We start from the raw sequence: 15032 nt of genomic DNA on the forward strand, positions 1-15032 counted from the left end.
TCTTGCCCTTTCCCAGTCAGCCCTGCTGTATTGTTGGCTCCCATTTCTCTCCAGGTGAATGATTGATCTTTCACATTTGTCCTGTTTTCCTCATTAGGCCGGAGTGTTCCTTATTCAGGCTGGATTCCTAGCCTGTCCTTGCCTTCAGTTACCCATCATTGGCCCTATCCAAGAAGGTCCAATCTTGAGAACCAGTAACTGTCTTGAGAACTGTAACAGAGTGTGGCTGAGTGCAGCTCTTAACACATAGCCCTGGCTATATGCCATGACCCCCACACTTCGTTACCAGGCAACGGTTATTGCAGGACCTGTTAGTGGTTCTGCTCAGCCATTGGTTGGCACCACAGTGAGCCCCTCCCACAAGCAACCAACTGTCAATGAGTGACAGTTAGTGGGCTTTTTGGCCAACAGTCAGCAGAGCGGTGATGGTCAGGTGGACAGTGAGGCGAGAGTCAGATCCCTGGTCTCCTAGGGGTCCTCCAGTTCACCCAGCCTCAGGCCAGCAGGTGAGCTGGGGAGCCCAGGAAACAGATTAGGGGGCTGTGTCCTGCTGGGCTCTAGAGCCCTCGCCAAGGTCACGCACTGGGTGGGCCCAGGCCTTGAGGCAGTGGTGAACCTTTTCCCCAACTCCTGTCTCTGTGACCTAATAGCAGTGGCAGTCTGCCTGGGTCACAGTCTGTGAAACCCCTCGCCCTCTGGCCAGCCTAAGGGTCAGTTGGGTTAGGTGCCTGGCTCCCTCAGACAGCTGACCAGTGTCTGGGGACCTGATCCTGAAGGGGACTGCCAACTGAGATCTACCTCCTCTTAGCCAGGATCTGGGAGGGTGAATGTTGTATCTTGGGACTTTGCCCTTTCTTGTCAGAACAGAGAGTTAACATTTGTTTTGGTGGAGGTTACAGGAACATCATTACCTGACCATGACCTGACCTCAAGAAAAAAGAATCTGACACTAAGTTTGAAACGATAACTACGCCCTCCCTCACCTTTCCTATAAAAGGGCTTTGCTGAAAGTTTATGGGAATTTGGGATTTTTCAGGCATGAGCTAACCGTCTCCTTGCAGGGCCCTGTAATAAACTTCTCTCTGAATTTATTCTGATGTTTTGTTATTGTTTGGCCCCGCTTTGTCTTGCGCTCAGGAACTTGCATGTCAGTAACAATTTCAGTAACCCCCAGATTGCAGCTGGGAAGAACCAGCCTTGACAAAGCGTCACTCCTATTCTCAGGGAAGAATTGCTTGTTTCTTCAAATGTATTTATGTGAGGGATCCTGTGAGCAGGTCTTAGGGAAGCGCTAAAGTGGCAGCTTTTGCTGCTGTACCTTTGTTTCAGTGAGCCCCGAGCACAAGGTAGTTCTCTGAGAATCCAAGTTTATTCAGACTTGGAAAAGAGTTACTTCTTCAGTAACTTGAAAGAAGTTACTGAAGCTTTGACAGTGGTTAACTTTAGGCAGCAGAGGATTGGGATTATTTTTCTTCCCTCTCCTTTCCCTTGTGTACTAGCCAATGCTGCCCACCTAACTGCCCTTCTACCTCCATTCCCCCCACGCCAAATGACCCACATATCCCGTAAGCCCTGTTTCTCACCTATCTCCACTGAGCCATACCTCAGAATGGTTGTAGAACCTAGAAGCTAGGGGAACCTTGATGAATTACTCCTAGGAATTGGCTGACAGACTGGATCTGAATGTGAGGAAAAGAACAGGAGTTCAGTGATGGGCATGTTAAATTTGAGATGTCTGTTAGATATCCAAGTGGAGATCTTGAGTAGACTGATAAATGAGTCTGGAGTTGGGAGAGGCCAGAGCTGGAGAAATATGCAGTTGACAGTGCGTATTTGTTTGAAGTGATAAAACTGAAAGAGACCAGCAAAACAGACCACCAAGAAAAAGTGAAATCCAAGGACTAAACTCTGGGGCTCTTCTTTCAGAAGAGGTCGGTAAGAAGCCCAAGGAACTGCAGTGGGACAGAGAAGTGAGATGCTCTGAAGCCACATGAAGAAAGTAGTTCAAGGAGGAGGAAGCAGTCATGGTGTCAAATGTTGCTGAAGGTCAAGTAAGATGAGGACTGAGGATTAATTGATGTCAAGAGTAAGAGTCATTGGTACATGAGTTATTTTAGAGAAGTGGTGGGGTGAAAACTTGGGTGGCATGGTTCAAGAGAGTAAGAGGGTAGGAATTGGTGACAGTGAGTATAGATACTCTTTTGAGGAATATAGCTTTAAATAGGATGAGAGGCTGTATATTGTCACCCTGCTTATTTAACTTATATGCAGAGTACATCATGCGAAATGCTGGGCTGGATGAAGCACAAGCTGGAATCAAGATTGCCGGGAGAAATATCAATAACCTCAGATACGCAGATGACACCACCCTTGTGGTAGAAAGTGAAGAACTAAAGACCCTCTTGATGAAAGTGAAAGAGGAGAGTGAAAAAATTGACTTAAAACTCAACATTCAGACAACTAAGATCATGGCAAATAGATGGGGAAGCAATGGAAACAGTGAGAGACTATTTTTGAGGGCTCCAAAAATCACTGCAGATGATGACTGCAGTCATGAAATTAAAAGACGCTTGCTCCTTGGAAGAGAAGTTATGACCAACCTAGACAGCTTATTAAAAAACAGAGACATTACTTTACCAACAAAATTCTGCCTAGTCAAAGCTAGGGTTTTTCTAGTCGTCAAGTATGGATGTGAGAGTTGGACTGTAAAGAAAGCTGAGTGCCGAAGAATTGATGCTTTTAAACTGTGGTGCTGGAGAAGACTCTTGAGAGGCCATTGGGCTGCAAGGAGATCAGTCCTGGGTGTTCATTGGAAGAACTGATGCTGAAGCTGAAACTCCAATACTTTGGCTACCTGATGCAAATAATTGACTCAGTGGCAAAGACCCTGATGCTGGGCAAGATTGAAGGCAGGAGAAAGGGACAACAGAGGATGAAATGGTTGGATGGCGTCACCTATGTGATGGACATGAGTTTGAGTAGGCTCTGGTAGTTGGTGATGGACAGGAAGGCCTTGGCATGCTGTAGTCCATGGGGTCGCAAAGAGTCAGACATGACTAAGTGACTGAACTGACTGACTAAGGATGAGAGGAACGGAGAGGTAGTCATGGTGAGGAGGTGGGCTTGACCTTTTAAAAATATTGCAGAAAAAATAGTAGGTTTGCATGCTGATGGATAAGATCCAGCAGACAGGTAAAATTAATAGAACAAAAGAATTGGTGGAGCAGTATTGAACTGGTGAGAGAGGATATGATCCTAGTTCACAAGTGGAGGGAGGGTCTTTTCAGACCCTCTGGACAGTTCTTCATAGTAATGGGATGAAGGCAGAGTCTTTGGGGTCAGAGATAATAAGTGGATAAAAGTGGCAGAGGAGACTTGTGAGAGTTTTCTTTTGATTGTCCGATTTTCTCACTGGAGGGGCAAATTAAGATAATTAGTGTTAATTGAGGTTGAGGAGGTTGGAGAAAGTATGACATAGTCATTAAGGAGAGTAAAAGAGTAATGACTTAAGGAAAATGTGGTATAATTACCAAGTCACATTAAAGCTCACTTACAGTGAGTAATTCAAATTTAAAGTTAGTCAGCACAATTGTGTGGATTTCTTTAGCCACAGTCAGGTACAGAGGTGCAGGTAGATAACTAGATTTAACAAGGATTGTGGTTTTGCCAGGTGAGGAGGACAAAGTCAGAGAGGCATGAAGGAATCAAGGATGTCAGTGAAGGAACAGTTACAAAATAGAATTTAGGCTAGGTAAGGAAGATAGTGTGGATTTGAGGTGGATGAAGGGCAAAGATTGATAGAGTGTAGGTCATTGTGGAACTGAAGAATGAAGCTGGGTTGCTCTAGAGAAGAATGAACTGAAGGAGAGGAGGTAGGTCATGGTTGGAGCCTGAGGTGCTTGAGATTGTGATTATTGAGCGGGTTTCAGTTATTGGAACTGTAGAGTTCAGGTATGACCCTGGAAGTTAGTAATTGCGATTGCTGGAGGACAAGTTCCTTGGGCAGGGAGGAGGGCAAAGAGGTGAGAATTTTGGGATTTAGAAGCATCATCTAAGTGAATATGTAGCAAAATCAATAAGACCGTGGTGGGAGTAGTGGCAGAGTGAGGGGCAGTGCACCAGGATTCATGAAGTTTAAGGAGTGAAAATCTGTAGATGACAGCAGGGTTAAGAGGAGGAATATAGTCTGGTGACTACTGAAATCTGGGGTTTTGGAAGATGAGGGACAAAGTTTCCTAAAGTGACAACAAGTAGCAGAGACCACCTACTCCACCTTCAGGTCAGTGAGAAGAGAAGTGGAAGAAGTGGAGAGGAAACATTCATCACTTGAGAGGGCTCACGAGGAAGCCAGCTTTTGACCACAGTGAGAATGTGGGAATGTGTTGGGAACTTAGAGGTTGAGAGTTTTGCTACCAGCTGACCATGAGTGCTAGAAAGGTGTAAAGGAGCTTCTTGAGTCAGGGAGCAGTGTAAGTGAATGTGCCAGCTTGATATTCATTTACCAGTCATGTGTAAAATTCACTGCACTTTAGACTGTGGACATGGTTCCTTTTTAATTTTTTTAAGTGCTAGGGTGATTGAATATTAATTCATGTAAGAATATATAATTGGCCAAATGTATAAATTCTGATGTCTGACAGCATGGTCTGATTTAGACGTGAGAAGATGTCATGTTTTGTAGGAAAGTAAATTGATCAGGCGGGCTAGATTTGAGGATTTGTTTTTAAGAAGTAGAGATGAAATTGTGTGGATTTGTCTTTTTTATATATGTAATTTTATTTACTTTTGGCTGTGCTGGATCTTTGCTGCTGCTTGAACTTTTCTCTAGTTTTGGTGAGCAGGGGCTATTCTCTAGTTGTAGTGTGCAGGCTCCTCATTGTCACGGCTTCTCTAGTTGTGGAGCTTGAGCTCTAGGGTACATGGGCTTTAGTAATTGTGGTACACACATGAGGTCAATAGTTGTGGTTCCCGGGCTCTAGAGCACAGGCTCAATAGTTGTGATGCTTGGGCTTAGTTGCTTTGCAGCATGTGGGATCTTCCCAGACTAGTGAGTGAACCTGTGTCTCCTGCGTTGGCAGGCAGATTCTTTACCACTGAGCCACCAGGGAAGTCCTGGGTGGGTTTGTCTGAATGGCCAGGCTAAGGATTCTAGCTTTTTAAAAACATGAAAGTCTTCAACGATATTAGAAGAACCAAGCAGAACTGTTTATTAAAATAGGAAGTTAATGAAGATGATCTGAATAATTCTTCAGAATGAGTCAAAGTGTGGTGCATAAAGCATGGTCAAGTTTAGTTCTGTACATTTTGGAGACCATCCGGGCTGTAGACCACCAGGGTTTTAGGGAAAGTGACCAAGTTGTAACATATAAGTCTACTCTCAAGAGTGTAGTCTCCACAGTAAGCCAAAGGAGTAAGAAACGAGGGAATGTGTTTATGGGATCTTCAAATGATTTTGCTAACAGGATACTAGTAAAAATTAAAAGAACCATTCTAAAAAAAATTAAATGTAGAATTACCATTATGATCCAACATTTCCTCTTCTAGATAAATATCCAAAAAAAGCAGGAATTCGAACAAATATCCGTATACATATGTTCATAGCAACTTTATTCACAAAAGAAGAAACTCGTGTCCATAGATAGATGAATGGAGAAACAAAATGTGGTGTGTACATACAATGGTATATTATTCAGCCTTAAAAAGAAAGGAAATTCTGACACATGCTATAACATGGATGAGCCTTGAAGACATTGCCAGGTGAAATAAGCCAGTCACAAAAGGACAAATATTGTATGACTCCACTAATGTGATATACCTAGAGTAGTTAAATTCATAGAGGCAGAAAGAAGAATGGTGGTTGCCAGGGGCTGAAGGAGGGGGAGGGAACAATGGCCAATTATTTTTTTTAATGGGTTCGGAGTTTTAGTTGGTGAAAATGAAAGTTTTGAAAATGGATTATGGTGATGGTTATACAATAATGTGAATAATGTATAATGCTACTGAAGTGTATACTTCATGGTTAAAATGGCAAATTTTATGTGTATTTTGTCATGCACACACACACAAAAGCGATAAAGGATGTAGGAACTGCTTCTCTAATGATACAGATAACAACTAGGCAACAATGACTTGTTTCTCCAGGAAAGAAAGGTAGAGTTTTAGTATAAGAAAATTGGCCGGCAGGCATAGTGTGTCTCCCTTGCTGGTGTGTCAGCTTTATGTAAACTGTGTACTAGTTTGGCCTTCATTCTCAGTGTTCTCAGTACCTCAGGCTTAGAGGTACTTGGAAACACATTTTCTTATACAGGAAGACTTTTTTTTTTCTGTGTTCTAATTTGTTTTGTTTAGCCAGTGACTTTTTTCATAGGTGATACAAGGATTAACCTCTAGTCTTCAAAATTACTCTGAATTTTTAATATGAACTTACCTGTGAAATATTGTGTTTACTATTTGAATCGAGTGTTAGTTACTTTGGAGTCATTTTATTTATATCCTGAACTTGGCAAAAAAATTTAAATAGAAAAATTGGAAAGCTCTCCTTCATAATCTGCTAAAGCATGTTTCTTGATCACATGTTTTAGTTATTTGTCCAGCTGTATTCTTATTGTGGAGACACAACAATGACTAGAAGACAGATCAACAGGAGAACATAAATAAATAAAGGCAAAAATGAAAACCAGTGTTGGATTCTTAGTAGTCTGGTGCTTCTAGACTGAATCCCAGCTCTGTTACTTAACTCTTGATTTGTTCTTAGTGGGTCTCACTTTTCTTATAATTATAAAATAAGGCTACGTCTACTTACCTGGCAGAGTTGTTGTTGGGATTAAATAAAATAATAAAATAAAGTTACCTATGGCAACAACTGGTATACCTAGGTATTTAGGAAGCGGTAACTGATAGCATTATAATTATTACTGCAAAAATCTTTAATAAAACTATTTCTGAAATCTAGAATGCAAACATAGAAAGCAAAGGAATTAGCAGAAAGGTCCTTCAGTTTATACAAAGATTCACCTTAGGGTTTCAATAAGTCTGGGAGAGTCCCTGGTGCATTTGATGTTTACAGATCATTAGCAAACAGATGCCAGGAGGCAAATAAACTGTAGCTAAAGGATTTTTGAACCACTGACGATGCAGAGAAAATCAATTTCTGATAAAGTTGTAATATTTCTAAGTAGGTAATAGCAGGCAACGGGAAATTTTTAATTGGGTTTATAAAAGTTTATTTCAGGAACACATGAATTTCCAATTTGAGGTACACCTATACATCTGTAGCCATCTAATTTATAGTGCTTGCTTGTTTCTCCACTGGGGTTAATAATACAACAACAACTAATATTTATTGTGCGCTTACTATATGCCAGTGCATCTTTAGTAAGCCTGTGGCGTTCAAAGGCTTCTTTTCAATTGGATGTTTTAAAATTGGCCTTTTATCCATTTGGAGAGACAGGGTATTTAATGAATTTATTCTATTTATTTTATTATGCCAAAATATCTGTTGGGCATATATAATCTGTAAGACATTTTGTAGGAGACAAAACTAAGTAAAACATGGGCCTTGGACTCACAAATACTTATTCATTCTCCCTTAGGCTGTTCAGAAGGAGCCTGTGGTGGTATAAGGTGAACCCTGGTGTAGCCCTGGACTCTGCACCTGACTCTGCCACTTCTTCCCTGAAGTTTTTTCTGTCCTGGCCCAGAACTAGGCTCAGTGCCCCTGTGCTAATCACTACGATAGCATGTATCAGGCCTTGTGATGCTTGCTGGTTTAATTCTCTGTATTCTGCATTAAATTGTAAACTCGGGGAGAGCAAAGACTATGTCTCATTCATCAATGGGGCCAATCACTTTAGAGGATTTGCACCGTGTATAAATACTAATTTTCTAACTTTGAGTGATAACTTACTGCCTTTTTAACTATGATAAAATTGTGATAGTCCCAATATCATAACTTTGTCATGAGGATAAAATTAGACATTTTATGTAAAATGCCTGTTATAGTGCTTGGCACATTGTGTGAAAGTCGCTCAGTCATGTCCTACTCTTTGTGACCCCATGGACTATACAGTCCTTGGGATTCTCCAGGCCAGAACACTGGAGTGGGTAGCCTTTTCCTTTTCCAGGGGATCTTCCCAACCCAGGGACTGAACCCAGGTCTCCTGCATTGCACATGCATATTCTTTACCAGCTGAGCCATAAGTGAAGTCATGTGTAATTCCCCAGTGGAAGTAGAGAGACTGTCTTTTGTATCAACATAAGCAGTGAGGTGTGAGGGCTCTTGGAACTAACACTGTGGTTTTTCTTTAGCTGAGTTTTTGCCAGAAAAGAAGAGGTAACTTTTTTCTTGTTGGATTCAGGGATTGTCCAAGGGCATGAGAACTCCCCTCCTGTTCACCGGGTTTTATTTAGTTGTACTTTCTCTTTCTTCTCCTCCTCATCATGCTTATTCTAATTCTTTTACACTTTCCACTTTTGATCAAGGGCTTCCAAGGTGGCACTAGTGGTTAAAAAAAACCTGCTAGTGGTAAAGTCTCCTGCCAGTGCAGGAGACTTAGGAGACAAGGGTTTGATACTGGGGCTGGGACTGAGTACATAGTGGGTACTCAGTCAATAGTTGTATTTGAGTAGATAATTAAGTTATCTCTGTTCACCAAACTTGACAAATGTAATGTATCTATTAATGAAGACCATATGCAATGATCCCACTGTAGTAGTTCATAAAAGGCACAGCTGTCATTTAGGTTGCATCTGAAGTAATTATTCACATTGGAATAAAAATCTGGTACTTGTGGTAATCTTTAAAAAGGTGGGGTAAAACTAATCTTAACTCCTAGAGAAATTAAGTGGAAGCCTGAGATTATAACCATTAAAAACCTCATCAATATTTATCAGTCTGATAGATTTTTACAGATTAGTTCCAAATTTTGAACCAGTGTAAGAAACCCTAAATATTTAAATAATAGTGAAAGTTGAAAACCAGGATGTTCAGTAGGGAACAAGCTAAGTGTAAGTGAATGTGTTCTTTTGACTTTCTTCTTCCTTTCCAGCACACCATCTCTTCTCTGTTTTAAACTTCCCTTTGGAATTTGACTTAGGCTTGATTTTTGTGTTTACACAGCAGAAATTTGGTTGATGATCAGATTTGTATTCCTGTAGTGAAATTGGTTTATGAGAAATATTTCAAATTATCAGTAAGTAGTCGTATTTGCTGGTCAAAATCTATCAGCATTCTCTAGAAAGATAGATGAAACTCTCTAGATTTTACTGCATAATGTCAATGGACTCATTATTTGTAGAACAGCTGATGCATTTAGTACTTGTTGATTCACTTAATTGGTAACTGTACTACATTCATAACTCCAACAACTGAAAACAATAGGTCAGTGTCTGTTGTTTATTCATAAATAGTCACATCGAAGCAGGATATGTCTGAAAGGCAAAATATGGTTAGTTTGAGGAGAAATCTGGCACGTGAATGGTTCCATTGCTTAACATACTGAGGTGGGTTGTGCTCTCCTTTACTGAATAATGCTATTTGGATTTTCATTATAGGTGTAGATGGTGAACCGCTCCTGTATTTATTAGGCTGGTTGCTGTGAATTAGTATTTGAATGTATTTTAAATGCTATTGTTGAGGAGAAAGTCTAGAATAGAAATATGGTTAAAAATTGGTGATGACTCAAAGTTTTTATGTCTTAACAGTTTTCATGTTTTAGAGCAGAAAACTAATACCTAGAATAGATTTTTAAGGTAAGAAATTCCATTGGTATATGCAGACTGTTCATTTAAAGTACATTTGAAATGATTTTTTTAAATATTAATGAATTATCCTCCGTTGTAATTTCAGAATGAAATCGGCATTTTGGATCAGTAATTTTTAAAATAGGTAGTTTATTTTATTTTTATTATTAATGTGTTTTTTAAATTGTAGTTATAGTTGCTTCACATAGCTGAGTCCATTTCTGCTGTACAAGCAAATATCCCCTCTTTTTGTATTTCCTTCCTATTTAAGCCACCACAAAGTACCAAGTAGAATTCCCTGTGCTATACAGTAGAGTAATTTTTAATTAATAATGTTTAAAAGAAAAGACAATATAAATCATTATGTTTCATTATCATGGAAAAGGGAAATGTGGAAAAAGTTTAACTATGTGAAACTTTTCTTTCAAAAATACATTTTTTTAAATAAGTGAATTTTAAGTCTTATAAATGAAATAATTTTCTAAAATGATTGCATTTAGTTAAAATGCTAAACTAATGATTCAGTTATTTTATAAAATAAAGTAAGTGGAGCTTTTTATAGCTAAAACAGATTTAATAGGCAGTGTTCTTGAAGCTCTTTATTAGTTTAGTGCAGTCCAGTTTGCAGTCCTACTGTCAAGAAATTTTAATTCTACATGATACAAAAAATTAACTTCTCTTCTTGAAGATTCAAAGACAGTTTATTTTTAAGTGTTTTGAGGAAGATTGAGTTTGTCCTTAAAATGTACAACTTTCCAGACTATTTTCTGAGGCTCTATATTTTTAGTATATAAAAATGGAAAGTGTTGTGAGGGAAAGAGCAGTGTAATGGACTGTTAACTCGTTTGCAGCATATTCTCATCTTCTCATCTGGAAAATTAAATCTGATTACAGCTTGGATTAACATTTATGGTTTTAGGGGAAAGGAAGATAGTATCTTAAACTCCATGAAATTGAACAATGAGATTATATCGTTAGAGCTCATTTTAAAGTCTCACTGTAACGGGGCATATTTTTATTTTTGTAAGCTTAAATGTGTTCACTATTTGTCTCTTATTCACTGAAATATCCTAGAGATAATGGTTGGAATTTAGTGGGTGTTATATACAACGTTTTCGGCCTTGGTATCTAGCATGTTAAAGTGAAAGCAGTGTACATGTCTGTGTTAATGGCTGCATTTGCAGTTTCTCTTAAATTTCCTAAAAGAGCTCCAATTGTAGAAGATTGTAACACTTGATTAAAGGTGCAGTTGCTATACCTTTCACAGAAAATGAAATCAGTGTGTTTTTCAATAATCAGTTAAAGTGTCATGCCTTGACCCTTCCAGTGGAGTCAGTCATTGGTGTGGCAAAGGAAAGCAGGAGGATAATTTGGTAAGCTATGTGTTTGTGTGTATGTACACTTTTTAGTTACCAGTTTATGAATGGGCCCTCATACATAAGCACAGTACTTCTATGAATTATTTTGCATTTCTGTCATAAAAGATCTGTCTGCCACGTTTTCTAGAAACTTTAAGCCTAAGGCAGAGCTCAAGGTTTTGGAGCCTGTGTAAAATAATTTATAGTGCCTTTCCAGTAAGTCTTGCCCAAACTCTTATTCTGTTAATTAAACATCCTGTGGCAATCTGGTATATCTTAAAGATTTAATAGTATGTTATAGTAAAAGGCTATTGAGATAGAAGAAAATTAGCTTTTCTTTAAAAAAAAAAAAAAGCATTTCTTCTGAAATCAGTTTTTTTGTTTTTGTTTTGCTATGAAGACATAGGCTGTTAAACATGGTCATGTCATATCTACTCTTGAATGAGACTATGCTCTTGGGAGTCCTGTACTGTAAACTGTCTGATTTAAATATGGAAATGCTTCTGTGACCTCCAGTGGAAGTGGTGCCCACGTGTCAGTGTGGGGTCAGTGTCTTGCTTGGTTGCAGTGCTGAGAGAAGGTAGTGTCTCATCAGACCGACATAATGCAAAACCTTGTTCTAGAGCCAGCTATCTCTTTTTAGCCTTATGTGGTTAAGTCATGTATGGACTCTTCCATACCATACATCTTGTTAGCAAGGTATTTTAAATACTTTTCAACAAAAAGGTTGTGTTTTCCTGGGAGATGTTGAAGTTGATTTTAAATTTTTTAAATTATCTGTTGAATATGGAGAAATTTGCTGAGAAAGAAGGGTGTAGTGCATTTCTATTTTAAGTTCTTAATTTTCTGTCAGAGGGACAATTCTTAGAGAAAGCTTGACATATGCTGATAACTATTCTTACTACCAATGCCTAAACAAATTGTTAATTTTTCCTTTTTTCCTTGGTAGTACTCTCATCTTCAGATTTTTGCGTTGGAAGTTAGCTGTTTGGTGACACTGCATTTGGCAGTGAGGGTATGAATGTGAGAAGAAATTTTGGAGCATTAGCAATTATAGCATTGGATGGTGGGTAAAGAAACAGATACATAAATATTAGACTGATGTACAGTTTTCCAGTGTATGCTATTTTCCATATAAAGATATAGAACATTTCATAAAATGTTCCCAGACCATTTAAAACTCAAAGAAATGCAGCTGATGCAATGAAATACATAGAGTACTTGTAAAAGCGTACAGACACGCAAGTGGATTGCTGCCAGACAGAAAATTTAAAGGCGGTTTGCTGAACTGCAGGGTGCTTGGTTTTGTACATGTGCCATGCTGAAACTGTTAGTGAGGCGGGTGTTGTGTTGCTTGAGAAAAGCAGATTGTATTTGGACCTTTTTAACTCAGATGTTTCCAATGTCGATATTTTGATGACATTAAGGCATTACAATCGACTCAATGTGAAAAATGTTTTCAACCTCCTGTGCAAAATAGACATTTAAAGAAAGTTCATACAAATTTTTTTTTTTTTAGTTTTTGTGTTAATTTTTACAAAATAGCTTTCATAGTTTTATTAACTGTCAGACTGGATCTTTGACCTAATTGAATGGAACTTTATAGGTTGGGCTTCGGTTTTAAAAGGCATTGCCTTTTTTTTTTTTTTTTCTTTTTAATGCTGCTGTTGAGAGTGTTAAAGACCTATGAAGTTTGCTTTTATAAATCTCAGGGTCTTACAGAAAGGGAATCAAAAGCTTTATGCTTGAGTCATTGTAAATAATAATCCATGTATTATCTTGGAACATGATTCTGTTAAAATCTGGGAGTCCCACTCTAGGGTTAGTCTCAGGACAGTTGAAAGAATTTAGTTGATGAAGGTATTTAGTCAATGCTGCCTATCATTGAGGCAGTGTTTAGAATAATATGGTTTGAATGACCCCCGTCTTGGAGTTCCGTGGTCATTTTTACTTTCATTGTATTAAAACAAGTTGATGTTTTCCATCTATTTGCCTTCTCTTTTTACAATTCTATGTATATGTGAATAAAGTGCATTTAAAAAATCACAAAATTATTAATGTAGTTTATTGTTAACATGGTTGGCTTAGTTGGTTAAAGAGATTTAAAGACCTTCCTTTTCCTACTTATAAGCAAACATTTTTAAAATTGAAGAATATACCACAAATTTTGGTTTCTGATATTCATCCTCTGATAAAAAGTAGTTTTTTTTTTTTACTTTGTTCCATCTTTATTTCCACTGATACTTTTGTGGTTCCCAAGAAGCAAACTATTGCAGAAAAGAGAACTTGATATTAAAGATTTATATGTGAGTCATTTTTGTATGAAGTTTTCTTGTTGAAGAGTTAACTGTTCACCACATGACAACTAGAAGAAAAAGAATAAGCCTTAGATTATTTTGTGGCTTTTCCAGCCTCTGTGTTACTGTTTGAGCAGGGAGTGTGGGGGGTGGGTCTCAGTAGCAAATTTTAAATCCTAAAATACCAGTTATTTTTCTGGACAGTCATTTATGTATATTTTAGGAATTAGAGCCCTCTTTTTGGATCTTCTACTCCACCCCCACAGCACATTTTTAGGGGTTTGCTGGGCTTGTGGCTGTCTCTTTGCACCCTGCTGGCAAGTCCCCATCCCCCCCACCCCCATCCTCACCCCCACCCTGGACCTAGTGCTTTTCATGCCAGAAGATTCTGCCTTCTGGCCTCCGTCACAGCATCCACAAGTCCTTGCATATTTTCAGCAGCTACTTCCTCTGACTTACCAGAGCAGCCCTGCAAGGCACTGCAGTGAGGATTACTCTAGAATTCTAGCAGTACTGGTCTGGACATATCATTGTTGTCTTCCTAGTGTTTGCAGATGAGGGTAAAGAAATTTGTCCCTGGTTTTGAAGTCATCCAGAGGACACTTTAAGAGCCAAAGTAGTGTACAGGTAGTTTCAACTTTTCTGCACCACCTGTTTTGGGAAGTTCTGCTTTTTGTGTGACCTTTTGAATATTCCTTTATTAGTCTTGAGTGTTGAAAAATGACATCCATTGACTTGAAAACTAGCATTTCTAAGATTTAAATGTAGTTTGTGAATAGGCCCATAATTTCCCACCTTTTTGATTCTTTAATTGCAGAACAGTTAATTGCATTTTTATCTTGTGACATGTAGGACTTTAACTTTTACATAGATTCACTTCTATGGAGAAGTAAATTGATATTTTAGAAGATAGATATGACAACTGAGTAGTATATACTATACTCACTGTGGTTGGGGACCTTCAAATATTGTGCTTTTATGAAAGCATTTTGCATTGATACATGATTTCTCAAATAGATACTATTCTGATCACTCTTCTTAATGTGTCTCTGAGGAACCAGATCTCTCTCATTAGAAAAGACTGAATGTTTCCCTAATCAATAGCAAATGGAGTACTAATAGCTTTTAATTAGTACACTTCTATATTGATTTAGAGATGATGGGTTATCCTGCAGTTATGGTTGAAGAATCAAGTGACCACTTTCCTGATTCCATTTTAAATAGATTGGTCATGAAAGACATCTTCACCTATGTGAAGCTGACAAGCTAAAAGTGTATTGTTTTCGTTTGAAAAATTTCATCTATTTTCAAGAGAGCATAAAAATTTTGGGAAGAATTTATTTTATTTTTAAAAACAGGAAATTTTACATTTCTTCCTTGAAAGAATTCTTGTCTGATCCTTGCCTTCACCCTGACTTCTCCCCCACCCCAGCCCCCAACCCCACCCCTACCCAAACATATCAAGCCCACATCTGTAACTGTGAAAAGGATACTTTTGATGAGAGAAGAAAAGTCAAGCAGATTTAAGACTCACTTTCTCTGGAAAAATGTATCGAGGGCAATTTGCAGCTGGCAAGATTTTTGCATTAGGTAATAGTCTAAAGTTAACAGTAGCATCAGGTCTTTAAAATTTTTC

The 15032-nt window shown here is 38.4% G+C and overlaps 1 protein-coding gene across 8 annotated transcripts in view; it reads left to right on the forward strand.

Moving 5' to 3' along the window:
- The window catches only part of DENND1A (DENN domain containing 1A), a 522551-nt gene that overhangs the window by 131407 nt on the left and 376112 nt on the right, over window positions 1-15032 (forward strand). The window lies entirely within an intron of this gene.

This window comes from Muntiacus reevesi, chromosome 3, assembly GCF_963930625.1.
Source record: "Muntiacus reevesi chromosome 3, mMunRee1.1, whole genome shotgun sequence".
Lineage (NCBI taxonomy): Eukaryota > Metazoa > Chordata > Mammalia > Artiodactyla > Cervidae > Muntiacus > Muntiacus reevesi.